This window comes from Hyperolius riggenbachi, chromosome 2 (genome assembly GCF_040937935.1).
Source record: "Hyperolius riggenbachi isolate aHypRig1 chromosome 2, aHypRig1.pri, whole genome shotgun sequence".
In the NCBI taxonomy this organism is placed as follows: Eukaryota; Metazoa; Chordata; class Amphibia; order Anura; family Hyperoliidae; genus Hyperolius; species Hyperolius riggenbachi.
The window spans coordinates 399,274,896-399,298,029 of NC_090647.1; the positions used below are offsets into that span (position 1 = coordinate 399,274,896).

At 45.1% G+C, this 23,134-nt stretch overlaps 1 protein-coding gene across 2 annotated transcripts in view; it reads left to right on the forward strand.

Annotated features, from left to right (window-relative positions):
• Window positions 1–23,134, forward strand: part of LOC137546849 (C4b-binding protein alpha chain-like) — an 865,201-nt gene that overhangs the window by 489,410 nt on the left and 352,657 nt on the right. The gene's annotated exons all lie outside the window — the stretch shown is intronic.

Consider the following 23,134-nt stretch of genomic DNA (forward strand, 5'->3'; position numbering starts at 1 on the left):
CCTAGGTTAAGAGGAGGAAATCCAGGAAAAAAAAAATTCTAAACCAGGTTGGTCTTCAAGGTGCAGGGGCGTCTTCTGGAGCGTCTCCGCAAGGCTGACAAAAGTTAAGTGATCTCCCCTTTGCCTATGAAAACATCATACACACGCACACACCACACATGTGCACACATCATACTGTAAATCCATACTCCATACATTATAACCACATGACACATATACTCTATATATATATATATATATATATATATATATATATATATATACATATATATATATATATATGTGATATATATATATATATATATATGTATACCGTATTTTGGAGGGAGAAAAAGTTACTGCGTCTTATAGTCCGAATGCTGCTTTTACCTAAATGGGGGCGCATGTGTCTGATGATAGCAGCAGCCCGCTATGAAGTTTCCCCTCATCAGCCAGAGTGTCCGCAGCAAGGAGGCAGCAGTTGGATACAAAATGTCCCCACATCAGCCAGAGTGTCCGCAGCGAGGAGGCAGCAGTTGGATACAAAGTTTCCCCGGCTCAGCCAGAGTGTCTGCAGCAAGGAGGCAACAGTTGGATACAAAGTTTCCCCGCATCAGCCATAGTGTCCGTGGGAGGAGGCAGCAGTTGGATACAAAGTTTACCTGCAACAGCCATAGTGTCCGTGGGAGGAGGCAGCCGCTCGATACAAAGTTTCCCTGCGTCAGCCAGAGTGTCCCCACGGCGACTCAGCAGCAGCCCGACCTAAAGTATTTCCTGAATCAGCGTGATCCGAGCAGTACAAAGACACCTTCAGCCGCTATATCGGCAGAGTCCTCTGAGGCTTCCATACTGCGTTGTTTACTGGTGTCAGCCCATGACAGCCCACGTGCGCTGCAGGTCATTAGAGGGCGCCAGTAAACAACGCAGTATGGAAACCTCCGAGGACTCCGCCGATATAGCGGCTGAAGGTGTCTTTGTACTGCTCGGATCACGCTGATTCAGGAAATACTTTGGGACGGGCTGCTGCTGAGTCGCCGTGGGGACACTCTGGCTGGTGCAGGGAAACTTTGTATCCAACTGCTGCCTCCTCCCACGGACACTATGGCTGATGCGGGGAAACTTTGTATCCAACTGCTGCCTCCTTGCTGTGGACACTCTGGCTGATGCGGGGAAACTTCGTACTGAGCTGCTGCCTCCTGGCCGCAGTGACAGGCTCATTGCTGATGCGGGGAAAACTTAAGATCTTGCTGCTGCCTCACCACAGAGAAGTGAAAGCCATCAGAGAGGACAAGCCATTGCATTGGACAAGGATTACAGAGACAGCTGTTGTGCCACTCGCAGAGTCTACAGCCTGGACATCCACACTGGGCCCAACTGCTTTTTAAAGAAGAAGATGCCACCCAGGCTGGATAGGTGAGATAGATCTCATTGAAATTGTAGTGGTTAGCATAGCTAGTGTTTTGGAGGGAAGCAGAGGTTTGTGTAGTGTAGCTGGAGAAGGTGGCATCAGTGGATTTGTGAAGTGTAGTATAGTTAGTGGGGGCAGCAGTGGTTAGTGAAGTTAGGCAGTGTAATTTAGAGACATCTTGGGGAGGGGGTAAAGGTCCATAAGACACTCCTGGACCATGGATGCACCTAGGCTTAGTATTTTTTTCCCTGATTTTTGCCTTCTAAACCTAGGTGTGTCTTATAGTCCAATATACACATATATATATATATATATATATATATATATATATATATATAATTATTATTATTATTTATTTATAAAGCGCCAACATATTCCGTGGCGCTGTACAATGTAAGAAAACAAACAAGGGATACATAATGATACAGACAATGATATACATCAAATATAAACACTGATACAAGATACAGCACTGCTGATTACAATGTGATTTAACATGATGACTAAAATGTATAAATGTCTAACAGTGTGCAAGCAATTAAATTAATAACAGTCCATGACACAAAAGGGTGAGAGCCCTGCCCTTGCGAGCTTACAATCTAAAGGAATGGGGTGGAAACAAGAGGTGGGGATGTATACAGTATATGTACAGGCAGTGCGTAATTAGGTTATTTAGTGAGTGCATGGCCTAAGCTAGAGAATATGCTTGTCGGAAAAGGTGGGTTTTGAGGGAGCGTTTAAAGATTTCAAAGGTGGGAGAGTGGCGGATGTGTTGTGGAAGGGCATTCCAGAGGAGGGGTGAGGCACGTGAGAAGTCTTGTACACGTGAATGTGAGGAGGTAATTGTAGAAGAGGATAGAAGAAGCTCGTGTGCAGATCTGAGATTGCGGTTGGGTTGGTATCTGGAGACTAGTGAGGAGATGTACAGGGGAGAGAGATTGTGGAGAGCTTTGTAGGTTAGGGTTAAGAGTTTGAACTGAATCCTTTCATTAATTGGTAGCCAGTGAAGAGCTTGACAGAGAGGGTCAGCAGAGGAAGAGCGAGAGGAGAGATGAATGAGTCGAGCAGCAGACTTCAGTACAGAATTGAGCGGTGTTAGTCGGTTAGTTGGAAGTCCACCAAGCAATATATTGCAATAGTCCAATCGAGGTATATTTATATATATATGTGTGTGTGTGTGTGTGTGTGTATATATATATATATATATATATATATATATATATATATATATATATATATATATATATATCACATACAAATACTGCATACATATGCACACATCTCTCACACACGACATACTTCACACAAACACACATACACATAAACAGCATGCATTACACACACAGCATGCATTACACACACACAGCATGCATTACACACACAGCATACATTACACACATCACACACATATATTGCATAAATACAGACGCATACACTGTACACATGCCCTTGTCACCTCCCAGCACTTGTAGTTCTCTGCCCTGTAATGTTTATACACTACACTTGGTGTGTGCTATCTCTTCTCCCTGCTGATTCTTCTGGAGAGGAGGGGGAGCTGCTGTAAATTCTTCTCTCTCATCTCCATTGTGTGCAGATTCACCTGGGGAGGAGGGGAAGCTGCTATCTTCATCTGATCTGTTCCTAGAAGGGATCATGCAGATTCTCTGGGGGAGGAGGGGGAACTGCTGGAAGTTCCCCTCACTCCTTCTGATCTCCATTCATAGCTGAATGGACACTCAGAATGTAGAAGACCAGGAGGGGGAGGTAATCGGGCACCAGCTTATTTTCTGAGCTTTTCTTTAGCAGCTAGAGCTTGGTGTCACCCCCTCTGCAGGTGACACATGGAACAGTCCAGCTGCTAAAAAGTAATGCTGACCTGCAGAGATGCTGCATTCGTTCCATAAGATGCAGTGACTTTTCCTCTGCACTTTAGTAGGAGAAAGAGGGCGTCTTATGGTACGAAAAATACGGTAGTTAGCATGGAGTTCACCAGTAGGCTTTAATAAAAAAAAAAAAAGGTTATACACTGAGCAAGTCTGCTTGCTACCATCATAAAGTTCCTTAATTAACTTCTCATCCAGGCCTCTGCTACACGTGACGCCATGCTGGTCCATTCAGTTGAGACCTGGCTGGATATTTTAATGGTTGTAGTGAATTATATATAGTAAATAAAGAGATTTCTATTCCTGAGAGGTTCCATTTTAGGATGACTGTGTGTGAAGCCAATCGTGATGTCATATCCTCCCTTACTGTTTGCCCTCCTCCTTTTGACTTAATATGCATTAGCTCTCCCTCTTCCAAGCCCTGAGACACTCCCACCTGCTGCTCAGTAGTTGAGTGAAGTAGCCAGTCTGTCTGCATGAAGTGCTAAACCACACTTGCTCACAGTCACCCATTATTAGTGCTGCACTACCAATCCTAGTAGTTAGTGTAGTAAGCTAAGCTGATATGTTCTGCTGCCAGCCTGCCTTCAGTTAGGAAACTAGCAGCAGATAAAGAAAGCTTATGCAGCTGGTATTTCTCCACCTCCAACTACTGAAAGCAGAGTCCCCCTTCACTATCCGTGAGGAATGTGAGCCCAGATTCCCCCCCCCCCCCCCTCCCCTCCTCCTGCACATCATTTCTGCTCCTGGGACTGTCAGAGCCTTTGCCCAGTGACACATCCTCCCGGACAGAATGCAGTGGAGCTGGACACGGTCTGTCGCCTTAGGAGGAGAAGAAGAGGAGAGCGCTGAAAGTTTCTGGCCGCCCTGTGTTTATTTTTTTTTTCTTAATTACCGAGCAGTGTGTACTCATCTGCAGGGACTCCCTCATTCCAGCATAGTGTATGTGAGGCTTCTGTCATGAGCAATCCAGGAATCACGTAGTTGCTGGCAGCTGAAGCTTCACAGACACAATGCTGGAGGAGGGAGCCGCTGCAGATGAGCCACGCTGCCGCTATTTGAAGTCCACCTCTCTGCACTACACACAGCCTTGCCACCAGCAGCAGGGGTCTGAAGCGTGCCGCTTGCCATCTTTACCCCACTCTGCAGAGCCCCTCGCTCAGGCAGGCAGCTATAATAAATGTATGCTGGACGTCTGTATTGCCGATAAGAGAGGAACAGAGACGGGGGTGGGGAAAACTTCAGGGCCAGAGGAAGCAGCCAATCAGGCTGCACTACTGCGTAAGGGGAGGAATATTAAATGAAGGGGAGGAGCAGGGAACAGCAAAGGGAAAAAAAAGCCGCCCAGCATACATTGCTACTTCTCTTTTTGCGGCTCTGCGTACGAGTTAGAAGCTGGGAGCAAGAGGATTTATAAATCATATTAATTTAAAAGTGAGAATGATTTTTTTACTGTGCCAATGCCTTTTTAACATCTTTTTAGGCTTAGCTAAAGAGGGATATCCAGAACTATTTTTTTAATTCATGCCTAACAGTTACTCTTTAACTGAAGAATTGGCTAAAATTCCTTTGGAAACAATTCACAATTTGTATGAATCAATACCTCTGAGAATTGAGGCTGTAATTGCCGCAAAAGGTGGACCTACACCATATTAAAATATATTTTGTTGATTTTCAAGGTGTTTCCATTATTTTGTCCAACCCCTGTAGCTTATCGGAAAGTTTAAAATGACTAGGTGGTGGCGGTGGACCAACCGACCCAATATAGACACGATGCTGTCAATTAAAGTCAACAAGAATTTATTCACATACTCCAAAAAACATACTGCAGTATGTTTTTTGGAGTATGTGAATAAATTCTTGTTGACTTTAATTGACAGCATCGTGTCTATATTGGGTCGGTTGGTCCACCGCCACCACCTAGTCATTTTAAACTTTTTAGTATCTTTTATCCTACTGGCGCCTCTGTACATCGATTGATCCAGTGAACCACCCTTGGTGGATGGGTGATATACCCTTTTTTCCTCTATCACGGAGAGCGACATCTTATTCCTGAGTGGGGACAGGCTTATACTCCCCACCTGCCTATACAGTGGTTGCCTTAGCGGTAACCCGTGTTTGTAAGTATAATACTTACCTTTCATGTTTTTCCATTTGGGCTAATACCTACTACACTATATTGGGCTCTCGGTTTGTCTGTTTATATCTCCTACCTGTAGCTTATATAGCATTTGGCCTGTGAGGCCTTATGGTAAAGGATATGCAGGTTGCCCCCATTTGCCCTCAGCAGCTCAAAGTTCCTCTTTCCCTTTTATTATAAGGGATGAATTGCCCTCCAATCATATTTCTTTCAAACATATCCTAGAGATGAGCAGCTTTACTGTTAAGATTGTACTTAGTTTCATCTTGATTTTTCACACAGACTACTTCAGTTCTGTCACAACTACCTATCTTTTTAGCCATTTTGGTGTCTCTAGAACACTTAAGCTTGTTCCTCAGCTTTTCTCAAGGGAAACTGTTTATAAATCCTTGCATTTCATGTTTTTGGATTTGGATCTTCTGAGGCTTGAATGCGGTACTAACTACCTCCAATAGCACCTTGGATGTAGTTGAGGTCCAATAGCACCTTGGATGTAGTTGAGAAAAGCACTGTAGAAATGTTTTGTTGTACAGTAGTTTGTGAAGATGGTATGCTTTATCCTCATGAGGAGCATTCCCTTCTGCCTGTGACAGGGTCAAGGTATTCATCCGTGGAATTGTTAGGTTACGTGGAATACTAGATGATCACCCACAGAGTATTGACCAGACCCAAGAGTACCGATCAGACCTAAGAGGACAGGAATGTGATGAATAAATAGATTTATTTATTTTTTTGCTCCTAAAATGCCCCCAAAGCGAAAAGTTTATACTCTGTTAAATCCTGGTGTCTAGTGGTCTCCCCTCCCTCTCCCATAGAATGTTCTCCGGTGTTTAGTGGCTGCCGTCCCTCTCCGCATTGCCTAATTGCAGAGTAGTCTATAAATGACATGGGGCACAGAGAGGGAGCATGAGCTACATGGGGGGATGCAAAGGGTTTCAGTGGTAATGGGGGGGTTTGAAGTGAAGTAGTGAGAGAGAGAACGCTACATTAGGGTTAGTAATACAAGAAGTGCAAGCAGCCACGTGCAGGTGGGAGGGGAAGGTACTGACACAGGGAGGGAGGAAAAGATGGCCACATACAGGGAGGAAGAGACAGCTGCATATGGAGGAGTGACAGGGAAGGAGAGACGGTCACACCGGGGGAGGTAATGATACAGGTAGAGAGAAACAGCCTCATTGGGAGGTAGTGATACAGTGGGGGAGAGACAGCCACATGTGGAGGAGTGACACAGGGAAGAGAGAGAGCTACATGGGGGTAGTGACACAGGAAGGGAAAAACAACCATGTGTGTGTGTGAGGGGGGGGGGGGTAGCACAGGTAGAAAGAGACAGCTACATAACGAGGAGTGATACAGGGACATAGGGGAAGTAGTGACACAGGGAGGGAGAGACATCTAAATGAGGAGTGACACATGGAAGGAGAGACAACTGCATGGTGGTAGTGACACAGGAAGGGAGAGACTAGATCTCTCTTTAGCTTTTGACACAGTGGACCACTCTCTCCTTCTCCAAATCCACTTATGCATGGGCATTTATGTTCTTGCTCCCTCCTGGCTTTCCTCTTGTCTCACACATAGGACCTTTAGAGTTGCTCACTCCAGTACTACCTTCTCTACATGACCCCTCTCTTTCGGAGTTCCTCAAGGCTCAGTCCTCCGACATCTCCTTTTCTCTATCTACACTTACGGTCTTAGTCAGCTAATTAGTTCCTTTGGCTTCCAATATCACCTATTGGCTGACGATACCCAAATCTACTGTTCAGAAACTGACTTGGATACTCTGGCTCGTGTCCCTGACTGTCTCAAATTGCCTCCTTCATGTCCTACCATTTTCGTAAACTCAATTAGGCAAGACTTAAATGGTAATCTTCCTACCTCACAATTCAATGCCCCTGTTTGACATCACTATTTCTGTTGATGGCACTTCAAGAAAGCGTGTCCTCCAGGGTCGCTGCCTTGGTGTAGTACTGGACGCAAGCCTCTCATTCAAACCACACATTGACGAACTATCCTCCTCTTGTCTCCTCCACCTAAAAAACATCTCCTGTATCCTCCCTTTTCTCTACACTACCAAACGTCTGGTGTATGCCCTGATTATTTCACGACTAGACTATTGCAGCAATCTGATCTGCGGCCTTCCCGCCAACCGTTTAGCCCGCTACAGTCCATCATGAACTCTGCTACATGTCTCATCCACCTTTCCTCCTGCTTCTCCAGCCCTGTCCACCTCTGTAAGTCTCTTCACTGGCTGTCAGTTGCACAAAGACTGTAATTAAAAATCCTTACTCTCGCTTACAGAGCTCTCCACAACCTTGCTCCTTATTTAACTACGTAAGGACCGCGGTGTTAAACCCCCCTAGTAACTACAGTAGGCCATTTTTTACAATTCAGACCACTTCAGCTATAACGGTTTATTGCTTGGTCATACAACTTACCACCCAAACAAATTTTACCTCCTTTTCTTCTCACTAAGACAGCTTTATTTTGGTGCCATTTAATTGCTGCTGTGATTTCTATTTTTTATTACATTCATCAAAAAAACAGGAATTTTGTAAAAAAAAAAAAATTGATATTTTTAAATTTCTGTGGTAAAATTTTTCAAATAAAGTAAATTTTCTATACAAGGTTTTGTCCAAAGTTATTATGCTACATGTCTTTGTTAAAAAAAAAAAGATCCAATAAGTGTATATATTTATTGGTTTGGGTAAAAGTTAAAGCGTTTACAAACTATGGTACAAAAAAGTGAATTTGCGCAGTTTAAAGCAGCTCTGACTTTTCTGAGCACTTGTCATGTTTCTTGAGGCAGTAGGATGCCAGGATAGTATAAATACCCCTCAAATTACCCCATTTTGGAAAGAAGAGACCCCAAGGTATTCGCTGAGGGGCATGGTGAGTTCATGGAAGATTTTATTTTTTGTCACAAGTTAGCAGAAAATGAGTTTGTGACAAAAAAAAAAACATTTAAAAGGTGTTTCCATCCCTGCTAACTTGTGACAAAAAATATATATATAAAATCTTTCATGGACTCACCATGCCCCTCACTGAATACCTTGGGGCGTCTACTTTCCAAAATTGGGTCACTTGTGGGGTACTTTTACTGCCCTGGCATTTTTTTTGGGGGGGGGCTAAACTGTGAGCACCCCTGCATAGCCTTAAGGTGCTCATTGGACTTTGGGCACCTTTGCGCAGTTAGGCAGCAAAAAAGTGTCTAATTTTTTACACTAAATTGTCCATTTACAGAGATATTTCTTCCACCCAGCATTGGTATGTCTAAAAATACACCCCAAAACACATTATAATACTTCTCCTGAGTACAGCGATACCACATGTGACAACTTTGGGTAAAGAAATTGAAAAAAAATTATCATTTACAGATATATTTCTTACACACAGGATGGGTATGTGTGAAAAAAACACCCCAAAACACATTATACTACTTCTCCGGAGTACAGCGATACCACGTGTGACACTTTTTTTGCTGCCTAGCTATGCAAAGGGGCCCAAAGTCCAATGAGTACCTTTAGAATTTCACAGGTCATTTTTACTCATTTGGTTTCCAGACTACTCCTCACGGTTTAGGGCCCCTAAAATGCCAGGGCAGTATAAGAATCCCACAAGTGACCCAATTTTGGAAAGAAGACATCCCAAGGTATTATATGAGGGGTATAGTGAGTTCATAGAAGATTTTATTTTTTTGTCACAAGTTAGTGGAAATTTATTTTTTTTTCTCACAAAGTGTCATTTTCCACTAACTTGACAAAAAATTAAATCTACTATGAACTCACCATACCCCTCATAGAATACCCTGGGATGTCTTCTTTCCAAAATGGGGTCACTTGTGGGGTTCCTATACTGCCCTGGCATTTTAGGGGCCCTAAACCATGAGGAGTAGTCTGGAAACCAAATGAGTAAAAATGACCTGTCAAATCCTAAAGGTACTCATTGGACTTTGGGCCCCTTTGCACAGCTAGGCAGCAAAAAAAGTGTCGCACATGTGGTATCGCTGTACTCCGGAGAAGTAGTATAATGTGTTTTGGGGTGTTTTTTTCACACATACCCATCCTGTGTGTAAGAAATATATCTGTAAATGACATTTTTTTTTCAATTTCTTTACCCAAAGTTGTCATTTACAGAGCTATTTCTCCCACTCAGCATGGGTATGTGTGGAAAGACACCACAAAATACATTATACTACTTCTCCTGAGTATGGCGATACCACATATGTGACACTTTTTTGCAGCCTAGCTGCGCTAAGGGGCCCAAAGTCCAATGAGCACCTTTAGGCTTTACAGTGGTGCTCACAATTTAGCCCCCCCCCCCCCCAAAAAAAATGCCAGGACAGTAAACACTCCCCACAAATTAATCCAATTTTGAAAGAAGACACCCCAAGGTATTCCATGAGGGGCATAGTGAGTTCATAGAAAATTTTATTTTTTGTCATAAGTTAGCGGAAAATCACACTTTGTGAAAAAAAAAAAAATCAATTTCTGCTAACTTGTGACAAAAAATAAAATCTTCTATGAACTCACCATGCCCCTCAGCAAATACCTTGGTGTGTCTTCTTTTCAAAATGGGTTCATTTGTGGGGTCTGTCCTGGCATTTTGGGGACTCCGCAATCATTACATGTATGGCCAGTATTAGGATTTTCTGCTATACTCCTTATATTGGGAATACGGGTGATGCACTTTTTTTTCTATAAAAGGAAAAACTGAACAGCAAAGATTCTCTCATTCGCTTTGATCAATGTGATGAAAAAATATCTGCTGAAAAATGGGGAAAAAAGAGGGGCATGGCGTTTGCTAGGACATAGGAGCACTACCCAAACTGTTCCAAACCCACTCTGCTCGTACGCCCTGGCAAACCCGATTAATCCATTCACATCAATCGATGTGGATGAAAAAAAGTTGCCAATTTTGATACAAAGTGCTTGCCAAAGCATAGAAACTCCAATACCGCCCCTCAGCTCATATGCCTCGGCAAATGTATCTTACTGGGGAGGAGAAATCTCGTCCCGCAGCGCTGCATGCACCGACTTGGTGCATCCTGACAGAAGCATTGCGCATCTGTCAGATTACACACATCAGTGCTGCAGCTGGTTGGTCGGTCCACCTGGAAGATTAAAGTATGGAAAAAGAGAGAGAGAAAAAAACAAGCAATACAATAATTCATTAACTTTGATAAACTTTATTAAACCTTTTTAACCAAACATTAACATTTGGAACTTTACATTTTTTTGCTTAACGGTTTTTTTGTTTGTTTTTTACTTACCTTCCGAGGACAAACCTCTCCTTCCCCATGGGGACAGTGTGCAAAGCGCACAGAGATGTGGTGAATTACACTATGCACTTTATCCCAAGTGAAAGGAGAGGTTTCTGGCAGCCCTGTGTATTCTGGTCTCTCGAAACCTGATGTCTGGTTTTACACTGCATATTGGCGTATCCAGTGTGCCTACTGCTATGTCTCGAGTTCCCTACTCTAATAGCGTATCTGTGAGTAGTACTTCTCGAAACACTCCCCTATTCATAGGGCAGGATGTTCAGGACAAGTGGATCAGTAAACAGTGGTGTCACGCCTTATTCCATCCTTCTTGCAGACACGACAAGCTTTTCTTGGGGTGCGTTGACCTGGGGCACTCGGAAATGCATAAGCATAGTGTCTTTCATGTAACTACATCCGGGGGGTTGGGGCACGGTGTCTCACTGATACAGGAGTTCCGAAATGATCTCTTCCTGAAATTGAATGAAGAATCCTGTTCTCTCAGCCTTACTGTAGAGAACAAAACTATTGTACGTTGCCAATTGAATTAAATATACAGACACCTTTTTATACCAGCGTCTGGTCCTTCAGGAAACTAAATAGGGAGCCAACATCTGGTCGTTGAAGTCCACCCCTCCCATGTTTGTGTTATAATCGTGGATGGCGAGGGGTTTTTCAATGACTTCAGTTGCCCCCTTCAATTTCAACTGTTGTGTCTGCGAGAATGGTGGACAGAAGGTACCACAGTGCCACATCAGGGAATTCTGACTATCTTTAAATGCTGATAGAGGGCCACACTTGTGTAGTTGTTGTCTACGTAGAGATGGTACCCCTTTTGGAATAAGGATGACACTAAGTCCCACACAATTTTGCCACTGCTCCCCAGGTAGTCAGGGCATCCAACCGGCTCCAGTTTTGAGTCTTTTCCCTCATAGACCCTAAAACGATAAGCATAGCCTGTAACCCTTTCACAGTGCTTATACAACTTGACCCCATACCGAGCACACTTGTTTGGGATGCATTTGATAGCAAGGCGCCCGGTAAAATGTATCAGGGACTCATCTACTCAGATGTTCTGTTCAGGAGCGTAAGCATCTGCAAACTTTGATGAAAAGTTGTCTAAAGGGGCCGAATTTTGTGGAGCCAGTCATAAGCAGGGTGGCCTCTTGGATTTCAGGTTGTATTGTCACTGAAGTGCAGGAAGCGCAGGATCATATCAAAACGTAACCTGGACTTGGCAGCAGAGTACATGGGCATGTGATGTATTGGGTGCGAAGACCAATAGGACCGCAATACATTTTTTGTCGTTAGACCCATGTTGAGGAGAAGACCCAAAAAGATTTTAAATTCGGAAACTGTGACTAGTTTGCACCGGTAACGCTGGGCATAGTAGCAATCCGGATTGGTGGTTAAGAACCGTGTGGTATAATGGTTGGTCTCTGCCACGACTAAGTCGTAGAGATCCTGGTGAAGAACAGATTTAAAAAGTCTAGGGCCGATCCTAGATGATCTGTCTCCATCTGGACTCCAGAATTGGCGGTGAAATGGGGCACTATGGGTGTGGCGGAACCGGGGGGTTGCCAATTGGGATTTGCCAGCACCTCTGAGTGTGTAGGGGTTCTACAGGCCCGTGTTTCTGGTGGCTGCGACCAAGGTCTTACTGCACATGCCACCAAACCAGTTTCAACTGCCATGCTGGTGCTCGCCACTTCACCAGGGTATACGGCAGTACTGGTGCTAAGTCCAGGAGGTGCTGCGCTGCTTGTGTATGCCTCACCATGAAAACCTGTATCAGCGCTAGCACCACTCTTCTGCTCTTGAGGCTAATCCTGCGCCAAATGCGGTCCAATGACATGGGGTCGGGTACGCCTTGTGCTAGCAGGGGCCCCAACCTCATCGTCGCTATTGGTCAGAGAGCCACTGCTGTCTACAGGTTTGTATTCTGACTCGGATGATTCGTCGGATGAGACGTCCCAATCGCTCTCACCTGACTCGGCCAGAATCTTGTAGGCCTCTTGCAGGGAATACCCTTTTCTTGCCATTTTGGGCTACTAAATGTAGCGGGTATTCCTACCCAGGAAAAAGAGCACCTGTCTAGCAAACGAGAGTACTTGTGAAGTCAAAAAGGTGCGATCATTCAGCTTTGATCAAAAAATATCAAAACTGATCTTTAGAGCACCGCAGCTATTGGGTTTTGATTTTGCAGTGATCAGGAAAAAAAATTGGCACTGCGGTGGGATGGGCTGAACGCAAGTGCGGGCGAACGATCAGGCCTGATCGGGAAAACACTGCATCTTTAGTGGAGCCTACACTAAAGTGACCTTAATGTACTGTTATAGATCTGACGCCGATCAGTACTGATCACTTACAGATACTATATAGTACCAATGCTGATTAGCGACAGTGATGAGGCTAATCAGTGACTTAATTAGTGACTGCGGTGTAGTGGGCTGGGTGCTAACTGACGCTAACTACCTAACAAAGGGGCCTAGCTAACTCACTGGCCTAACTGTTAACACTAGTGATACTAAAATAGTGACAGTTTTCATTATGATAGTGACAGGGGGGGCGATCAGGAGGCAATCACAGGCAATCAGAGGAAATCAGATTGATTCAGATAGCAATCGAAAACAATCAGAGGCAATCAAATGCAATTAGACAGACAGAGGTCAATCAGAGCCAATCACAGGGCAATCAAGAGGCCGATCAGATGCCAATTAGAGTGAAAACAGTCGATAAGATTTCAATCAACAGTGCACAGACAATGGCATGTCAATCAGATGCCTATCAGAGCTGATTACAGATGTCAATCACTGCAGCTGTCAGATACCAAACAATGTAAACATCAGTAAATCAGTGGTGATCAGCGGGCAATCAGAGGTGATCAAATGCCAATCAGTGAAATAACAGGCGATCAGATGTCAATCAGACCTCAATCAGATGCCAATCAGAGCTGATTACAGGCGATCAAATGTCAATAACACTGCAGCTTCCAGATGCCAAACAATGTAAACAGCAGGCAATCAGAGACGATCAGATGCCAATCAGAGTGAAAACAGGCGATCAGATGTCAATCAACAGTGCACAGATTATAAGATGTCACTCAGACCTCAATCAAATGCCAATCAGACTTCAATCAGACCTGATTACAGGCGATCAGATGTCAATCAGACCTCAGTCAGATGCCAAAACAATGTGACAGGGACCAGTGAGGGAGTATCAGCAGGCAATCTGCGGGGGCAATGTGCTGTGTTGCAGTGTGTAACTTACAACAGGACTGCCATCCTCTCTGGTGGTCAATATGGGGACACTGTAACCACCAGAGGAGGAGGCAGCCTGTATAATACACGTTGTTTGCTAAACAATGTGTATCATACACGTTGATTCACTAATTTAAATGATCGCCGGCCGGGGGCGCTGCTAATTGGTCAGTGGGCAGAAGACACAGGGCGAGCTGTAAACTGCTGGAGATGCACACGCATCGGCGCGCGCGATCCCCAGCAAATCCCCGACCCAGTACTTCACGCCAATCGGTGTGGAGTGGTCCTGGGGCTACCGCTCTGCGCACGCCAATCAGCGTGGAACAATCGCGTAGTGGTTAAATAAACTTATTTCCAGATACCATCCTACATACATTCTCCACCCTACTAACAATATTCTCCTGTCTTCCTCACTGGTCACCTCTTCTCACTCCCGCTTACAAGACTTCTCTTGATCCTCTCCCTTCCTATGGAACACCTTACCTCGACATATCTTCCACACACTCACACTTACCCTTTTTAGGTTCAATCTGAAAATGCACCTCTTATAAACTCTCCTACTGACTACCATTTCTACCATCTCGTACACAGCTTCCCTTTACCTACTGTCCTGTCCCTTAAACCTTTAGACCGAGTTGAAAATAAACGGATGAGATAAACAATTGTATTTATGCTCCTACTCGTACAAATTATTTTTTAAAAAATATCCCATTTTTTTTTTATATATTTAAAGGGAAGGTTCAGGGAACTCTTGAAAAAAATAAAAATCCCTATCCACTTACCTGGGGCTTCCTCCAGCCCGTGGCAGGCAGGAGGTGCCCTCGCCGCCGCTCCAGAGGCTTCCGGTCGTCTTCGGTGGCCGACCCGACCTGGCCAGGCCGGCTGCCAGGTCGGGCTCTTCTGCGCTCCATGGCCGGGCTCTTCTGCGTCCCACGCCAGCGCGCTGACGTCATCGGACGTCCTCCGGGCTGTACTGCGCAGGCGCAGTAGTTCTGCGCCTGCGCAGTACAGCCCGGAGGACGTCCGATGACGTCAGCGCGCCCGCGTGGGACGCAGAAGAGCCCGGCCATGGAGCGCAGAAGAGCCCGACCTGGCAGCCGGCATGGCCAGGTCGGGTCGGCCACCGAAGACGACCGGAAGCCTCTGGAGCGGCGGCGAGGGCACCTCCTGCCTGCCACGGGCTGGAGGAAGCCCCAGGTAAGTGGATAGGGATTTTTATTTTTTTCAAGAGTTCCCTGAACCTTCCCTTTAAACATTTACAATTTAGATTAGATGTTTTGTTGCCTCTGCAAAGTGCCAGCCTAATAAGTGTCCCAGAGTTAGGGAAAGGTCAATAGTTCATGTATTTCATCTCCCTCTGCTCTCAGAAGTTGTATTATGCCAGGAAAACTTTATGGCTGTAATTTGCTTATCATTGATGTTTATTATATTCCTGGCAAGGTACCGACAAGACAGAAGCTTGTCACTTCCATGCCCAAAAATTAACTATTTCAGGCAGAAAATTATAACAAGTAAAATAGCCTGGTTATTAATGTTTTTCACTGTACATGTTTATCTCATCATGTCAGATGTACACTTTAAGGCCTTTTAGCAAGGGCTCTTGTCCCCTTTTGTCTCACAATGCTGTTGTAACGATTGTGGAACTTCCTCCGTGACCAGCGCACAACGCGTGCGCTGATACGGCGGAAATCCTCCACAAGCGTATAATTGCAGGAACCCAGCAAAAGGTGCTAAGCACCCGTAGAGGGAAATATACTGTCGGCAGATGGCGCTGAGGAGTGCAGAGGAACCAATCCTTTGTACCTCCACAAATGCCAGACAGGAATTGTACGAAGCGCAGAACGCAATCGCAAGAGAAGCGATTGCGAATGAGAACGAGCAAAGGGACAGGTTGTATGTGTGTGCGCCAATCTAGTCGCCACCCCGCGACAGCGCACACACAACAGCAGATACGAAACAAACGCAACCGCAAGAAAGGCGATTGCCAAAAGTGACACAAGGCAGATCAGAACAGAATACGAGGATAGCGAAGGCACAGCAAATCATACAATGAGGAGATACGGAAAATAACAAACGCTAACTGAACGCGAACACCGCACTCATTTGCAACAGTGCACGTGTTCATGCGCGGCCTCCACGTGATAAGCACAATAGAGACAAGCGCGCCTAACTAACCATCGACAGACAAACCTGTAACAGAGGACGCGAGCGCTTGCTTAACGGTTACCTCACCGAGCCTCCAGCAAGCGTTCGTAGCTGACAAGACAGACACATGAAAACAAGGACAAGCGAGAGATAGGATCCACAGCACTAGCAAAAGTGGCTAGCGCGATCCAGGAAGACAGAACAGAAGGATCCACAGCGCTAGGCGAGTGCGATCCAGGCAGACAGAGTAGCAGAACAGAAGGATCCACAGCACTAGTGAAAGTGGCTAGCGCAATCCAGGTACAGAGTAGCATAACAGAAGGATCCACAGCACTAGCGGAAAGTGGCCAGCGCGATCCAAGGAGACAGAACAGAAGGATCCACAGCGCTAGCGCAAGATGCTAGTGCGATCCAAGAGAGACAGATCAGAAGAGATAGCTGGTAGCAACCGCTGCACCAGCTATACTCCAAGAACAGAGATCAGAACCATTTCCTGTCGACCACCGCTGGGACAGGACAATCACAACAGAACAAACAAACAGATAAGCAATCCTAACTGCACTAAGGAAACCTGCCTAGTGCAGTTTTCCAGGAATTACTCTAAGCAGACTTTAAACAGAGAGTAAGGCTGACACCCCTCCAGGAGTGTTACACAGGACTAAATCCTTATGACCAGCCAAGCATTGTGGGAAACAGATAGTACTTATAGAGCAAGCCCACAATGGATGTGGCTAGGCAATTTGCATGATAAACGTATGCAAATTCCTCTGCAGCAAGCTGCAGAACTGACAAAAGGTCTCTCTTAAAGAGACCTGCAGAATGCAGACCTGAATAGTGGTCAAAAAGCTGCCTGTCTGCACAGGCAGCTGAGCAGATTCTCACAGCTGTATAATGTGTGTGCATACCTCCCACCCCTGTTTAAAAATCTGTAGTTGATTTGTTCACTGCATCAGCGGTAATCTATTTATTTTATTTATTTATTTATTGTGTTTATAAAGTACCAACATATTACACAGCCCTGGAGAATAGTTTAGGTTACAGACAATATTTAGGGGTGACATACAGCAATACGACAGTACAGGAATACAAGAAAAAACAGATCACACAGCACAGTATGAGTACAAGGTATTGCTTAGTCAGCCAGTGGATGGGAGCATGGAGATTAGGCAAGTTGAGTTCACTCAAATGCATAGCATGGGTGCACAGTAATGGAGGTGCATGATCTGGTAGGACACAAAATGAGGCGGACCCTGCCCATATGCTTACAATCTAGAGGGAGAGGTAGGGACACGAAAGGTAGGGGTCCAGAGTTCAGCTGTGGGTTTTGACCACTTTGGTGAGAGCTGTTTCGGTTGAGGGGGCAGGCCGAAATCCAGATTGCAAATGGGTCTAGTAGTGAGTTGGCATTGAGGTACTGGGTCAGGCGTTTGTGAACCAGACCCTCAAGGAATTTGTGCGGCAAAGGGGAGGAGGGAGATAGTGTGGTAGTTGGAGAGTAGTGAGGGGTCGAGGGAGGGTTTCTTGAGCAGGGGTAGTACAGTGGCCTGCTTGAAGTCTGAGGGGAAGGTGCTGGGGCCAAATCCATGAAGTGAGGCTGGAGTAAATCAGAAGGAATGGGGTCAATGGGGGAGGTAGTTGTATGGGAAGACTGCAGAAGGTGGTTGACTTCCTCAGTGGTATTAGGAGTGAAGGAGGTGAGGGCAAGATAGGGTGGAGGAGGAGCAGGATGGGAGGGGGTGGAAGATGAAGATTGGATTTTTCCTGACGGATGGAGACTATTTTGTTGGTGAAGTGGGTGGCTAAATCTGTGGCAGAGAAGGAGTAAATGGAGGGTTGAGGGGTGGGTTTAAGCAGGGAGTTGAAAGTGGCAAAAAGATGCCGGGGGTTAGAAGCTTGTGCTCGGAAGAGCTTGGTAAAGTATTCCTGCTTTGCAACAAGGGCAGTGTGGAACTGCAGCAGGTTAGTCTTGTACTGTAGGAAATCCAAGTTTAGTCGAGTTTTCCTCCATTTCCGTTCAGTGGCGTGTTACCCTCTGGAGGGAGGTTGAGAGTATGGGTAGTGCGCCAGGGCTGGGGGTATGGGAGGCAGTTGCAGCAGAATATTGGGGGAGAAGCTTCCTCTAGGGCTGATGAGAGATTGGTGATACTGAGCTGCAGCAAGATTAGGACAGGCGGGTGGGGAGAGTGGAGGAGAGGGCATGGAGGGGGTCAGCAAGGACACTAGGGCTGAGCTTGCGTAGGTCTTGCTGCCATCGACCAGGTGGGGGGGCGGGTTGTTTGGCGGTGCCTTCCGTGAGGAGGTTGAAGGTGATGGTCTGAGGGTGGAAAGGGTGCGATGTCAAGGTCTGTAATGGCGGTGGATTTAGTGAATATACGGTCGAGAGTGTGATCTGCAGTGTGGGTGGGGGTGTTGGTGTGTTGTACTAGGCCAAGTGAGTTGGCTATGGTGAGTAGCTGGGTCACGACAGAGTTGTTGGGTTTATCGATGGGAATATTGAAATCCCCAAGGATGATGGTGGGGAGGTCAGAGGAGAGGATGTGTGGGAGCCAGGTGGCAAGGTTGTCGAGAAATTGTGGTGTGGAGCTTGACTGAGGGCGGTATAAGACCACAGCAATGGCTTGGAGGGGATTGTAGAGGCGGATAGTGTGGGCCTTTAATGATGTGAATTGTAGGGAGGGAGGTGGAGTGAGGATACCGAAGGTGCAAGATAGGGAGAGGAGTAGTCCCACCCCTCCCCCGGTCCTGTTTGGGGGTGTGACTGAGGTGAAGCCCACTGTAGGAGAAGGCAGCCTCTGCGGCAGAGTCAGAGGGGGTGAGCCATGTCTCAGTGAGTGCGAGGATGGTGAGGGTTTTGGATATATCACCCGCTGCAAGTAAGAGCAGGAGGGAGAGAGTGAGCAAATGTGAATGGGATTTAAATGTTTTTGAGGTGTTTGAGCTGCGGGGGAGAGAGAGATTTCAGGAGAGCTAACAGTTCATGAGAAGCTGAGCAAGGTGAGGAAAGCAGAGCAGGTGAAATTAATATGGAGTGTGGTACATTGGGAGGATGCATGCAGCAATGCAGCTTGTAGATGTTTGCAGACAGGCAGAACATAACAAAAAGTGCAGTAAACCTGGTAAGTGTGTATAATTATAACGAGAAAATGTCCAACTACAAAACAGTATACGAGTATGCAGGTAGTGCAAGCAAACCTGTGTAAATAAAGAAGCATATTCTACTTGGCTGTGCAACATATATCCAGCAGTGACATTTTTAGCAACAGCATTGGAGGCAGTTCTGGATGCAGAGTAGTAGTTTCCAGCAGAGTCCTGTGGCTGTTGAATCCTGTTTGAATTCCTGGGTGAATGTTTGGTAAATTCTTGGTAAGTTGTACAGCACTTTGTAATAAATAGCACTTAGGAATTAAATGGCACCAAGTGACCTTGCAGCGCTTAAAGGGACACTTAAGTCAAACAAAAAAAATGAGTTTTACTCCCCTAGGGCTTCCAATAGCCCCCTGCAGCTGTCCGGTACCCTCGCTGTCTCCCTCCGATCCTCCTGGTCCCACCGGCAGCCACTTCCTGTTTCGGTGACAGGAGCTGACAGGCTGGGGACGCGAGTGATTCTTCGCGTTCCCAGACACATTAGCACCCTCTATGCTGCTATATGGTATATGATATATGCTATAGCAGCATAGATGGCGCTATTGTGGCCGGGAACGTGAAGAATCACTCGCGTCCCCAGCCTGTCAGCTCCTGTCACCGAAACAGGAACTGGGCTGCCGGTGGGACCAGGAGGATCGGAAGGAGACGGCGAGGGTACCGGACAGCTGCAGGGGGCTATTGGAAGTCCTAGGGGAGTAAAACTCATTTTTTTTTGTTTGACTTAAGTGTCCCTTTAAATAGGTATGATCGCTGTCACTGTTGAATTGGAAATGATTCTCAACTAGAAATTGGGAAAACCAGTTCAGCTGAGGATGGGAGTGACTACCAAAAAGCAGGCCTGCAATAAATAAGTGCTCACTGGACTGGAATACAAGGATTCACAAAATGTAATATGGGAATATACAAACACTGCTGAACTATTTAAATGTATATTAAACAATCTTAGTAGTAATGTACACAGCAATCGTACTAATTAAACGAACAGATATTGATTGCAGTCAGGATTGTAGGAGAATCTAATATTGTCTTGTAATAACTGTTGTATTGTTTATTTTCTATTGTTATACCCTGTATGCTGTTGGAAGATGCTGGCACTATGTATATCAATAATAATGATAGACAGCTACATGAGGGGTTGTAATATAGGAAGGGAGAGACTGCTACATAAAGAGTGACACAGAGAGGGAGAAACAGCTACATGGAGATTAGTTACCAGGGAGGAAGAGAGCACTACATGAGGAGGAGTGACACAGAGAGGGAGAGGCAGCTACATGGGTGAGAGCTAGTTACACAGGGAGAGAGGCACAGCTACATGGGTGGTAGTAATACAGGGAGGAAGAGAGAGCTAAATAAGTGACACAAAAGACACCAGTCCATCAAATAAAGGAAAATAAAAATAAACAAACTGGGTACATTTCTGTCCTGTACCCTCACTTATTCCATTTCATTCAGAGAAAGGCAAAAAAGCCTTACGAGACTTGTCCAATTAAGCTTTAAGCCCCCTCTACACCATTTAATTCCAAGCGTGATCGATCGACTTCGATTAGATCGATTAAATCCGACATGTCCGATCGGTATTTGATCAATCGTGTGATCGATTTGCATTGAAAACTAGCCAAAATCGATCACACGATCAATCGAATCCCGATCGAACATGTCAGATTTAATCGATCTAATCGAATTTGATCCAATCGAATTTGATTGATCGCGCCTGAAATTGAATGGTGTAGAGGGGGCTTTATGCCTAGTACACACCATACAATTTTCTGTAAGATTTTTCTGTTAAATTTTCTGTAAGATTTTCTGTACTTAGATTATTTTCTGTAAAGTACTGGTAGAGACTGGTCATTATCTCTGGTGCATTGTCTTCTGGTCATCTCCTGCGGAGTAGAACAATGCTTAATTGCTAGGCAGATAAATGGTTAGATAGCTAATTTCCAACATGTTGGAAATTATCTATCTGGCAGGAAAATCTTACAGAAAATTGTATGGTGTGTACTAGGCATAAAAAGAAAAAAAAAAGATTAATTCCTGGCTCCAGGTGGTAGTGAGGTAAAATCCCAAAATTGGGTATTCTCTCCTGCCACATACCTTTTACCCCAAGCTTATTTTTACTGGGGATAAACCACCCAAGCTGAAATACCCCGCACATAGACTTTTACAACATGTCTCCACAGCTAAAATGGTCCTAGCTCAAAATTGGAACTCTCCCAATTTACCAATGGAAGATGTTTTCTTCCTGGTTTTAGAGATCAAGTCGATTGTGATAATGTTTGCTATGTCTAAACCCTGAGCACAATGGTTATTTTATACTGTATTCTTTGAATATGTAGGTGATGTTCAAATTATGTTCTTCTTGCCCCTGCTTGAGTTCTTTTTTGGTGGATTGGCCAACCTTTTTCTTATGGAAACTCAATAAAGGTTTTTTGAAACTAAAATCCAAGGATCAACTTTGCTGTTAATTACATAGTAATTATAGCTGTGGGTAGCCTTCAATGCAAGGAGGGAGACACAGTCACAGGAGGGAGGAAGAGATACAGAAAGAGAGAGACATGTACAGTGGGAGGCAGTGATACATGGAAAGATAAACAGCCATATAAGGAGGAGTGAATCAGGGAGAGAGCCAGCTACAAAGTAGTAGTGACACAGGAAGGGAAAGACAACCACATGGGGGGGTAATGTTACTAGTAAGGAGAGACAGCCACATGAGGAGGAGTAACATGAGGAGGAGTAACGTGAAGAGGATGAAATGACTACAATGGGGTAATGATACACGAAGGGAGAGACAGTCGCATGGGGGTAGTAATACATGAACGTAGGTAGAGACAGCCACATGGGGGCAGTTACACAGGGAGGAAGAGGCACCTACATGTCTACATTTCCATGCGTGATACAGAGAGCGAGAGATAGCCACATTGGTGGTAGTGATACAGAAAGGAAGAGATCGCTATAATTATAATTAAACAGGGCGCAAGAGACAGCCACATTGGAGGGTGGTGATACAGAATGGGAGAGATAACCACATGAGGCGGAGTGATGGAGGAAGGGAAAGACGCCTACATGGAGAGGCGGGGGGGAATGACAAAGAGTGATAAATACAAATAGACACCAAAATCACTGAGAGGAACACATACAGAACTTGCCTTGCAGTCCAATCCAGTCCTCCACCAATGGAACTAGGGGTTGAATCAAAAATATATCATAAAACTTACGACCAAGTTTCAGAGACACAAGGATAAATACTTTAGTGGATTTGCTAGCAATGGCATCGGTTAAAATGTTTAATAAACATAATGGAGGTGTAATTTGTAACATTTAAATTACCGTGTACGTATGCAATCGGGTTAATTACTTTTCCCCCTCCAGGTCAACGGTAATGATGTACTTCAGCTGCCAGTTATTGCTAGTTACAGTATACAGTATTTTAAAAGTAACTGCAGTCCTGTCTTCTGACGGCGCCAAAGTTACTCACTGTGAGCCGCTAAAGCCGTAATGGTCTATGGTGGTCTGTCTGCGCCCAAATCTCCTAGTCTGTTATTACAGCACTCGTAAATTACCCCCCCCCCCCCCAACCACAAAAAAATAAAATTATACAGAGACTAGAACTTTTGTATGTCACTAGCAGAGATTTCACTTAGAGTAAACCCGAGGTGGGCATTCTTGATTAAGGAAAAAAAAACCTGATCCGGAGTGCAAGCCAGATCAGGGAGCATCAATTACTGCCACTCCTACGTCCTGCAATCGCCGACAAAAGATTTAAAAAAACAAAAACAAAAGAAAAACATGGCTTTGGGTCACGATGCTGCAGCTCTGGCTCTGTGTGTCTCAAGGTGAGAGGCGTACCAGAATGTAGAATGAGAGGCAGAGCTGGCCAATTAGAGCAGAGGAAGGGGCATTTCTAATGCTAAATGGGCGTTTTGC